This window comes from Bison bison, unplaced genomic scaffold (assembly GCF_000754665.1).
Source record: "Bison bison bison isolate TAMUID 2011002044 unplaced genomic scaffold, Bison_UMD1.0 scf7180017864246, whole genome shotgun sequence".
NCBI lineage: Eukaryota > Metazoa > Chordata > Mammalia > Artiodactyla > Bovidae > Bison > Bison bison.
In genome coordinates this window covers 1173286-1174157 of record NW_011494818.1, presented here as the reverse complement: position 1 = coordinate 1174157, position 872 = coordinate 1173286, and positions in this window count along the sequence as shown.

The window sequence follows — 872 nt, the reverse complement described above, 5'->3', positions numbered from 1 at the left end:
CCTTGCTGCCAAAGGGGCTCTCAAGAGTCGTCTCCAACACTGCAGTTCAAAAGCATCAATTCTTCAGCGCTCAGCTTTCTTCACAGTCCAACTCTCACATCCACATACCACCACTGGAAAAACCATAGCCTTGACTAGACGGACCTTTCTTGACAAAGTAATGTCTCTGTTTTTAATATGCAATCTAGGTTGGTCATAACTTTCCTTCCAAGGAGTACTGCTAAGTCACTTCAATCGTGTCTGACTCTGTGCGACCCTATAGATGGCAGCCCACCAGGCTTCCCCATCCCTGTGATTCTCCAGGCAAGAACACTGGAGTGGTTTGCCATTTCCTTCTCCAATGCATGAAAGTGAAAGTGAAAATGAAGTTGCTCAGTATCTGACTCTTAGCAACCCCATGGACTGCAGCCTACCAGGTTCCTCCATCCATGGGATTTTCCAGGCAAGAGTACTGGAGTGGGGTGCCATTGCCTTCTCCTCCAAGGAGTAAGTGTCTTTTAATTTCATGGCTGCAATCACCATCCACAGTGATTTTGGATCCCCAAAAAATAAAGTCAGCCACTGTTTCCCTATTTCCCATGAAGTGATGGGACCAGATGCCATGATCTTAATTTTCTGAATGTTGAACTTTAAGCCACCTTTTTCACTCTCCTCTTTCACTTTCATCAAGAGGCTTTTTAGTTCCTCTTCACTTTCTGCCATAAGGGTGGTATCATCTGCATATCTGAAGTTATTGATATTTCTCCTGGCAATCTTGATTCCAGCTTGTGCTTCTTCCAGCCCAGCATTTCTTATGATGTACTCTGCATATAAGATAAATAAGCAGGGTGACAATATACAGCCTTGACATACTCCTTTTCCTATTTGGAATC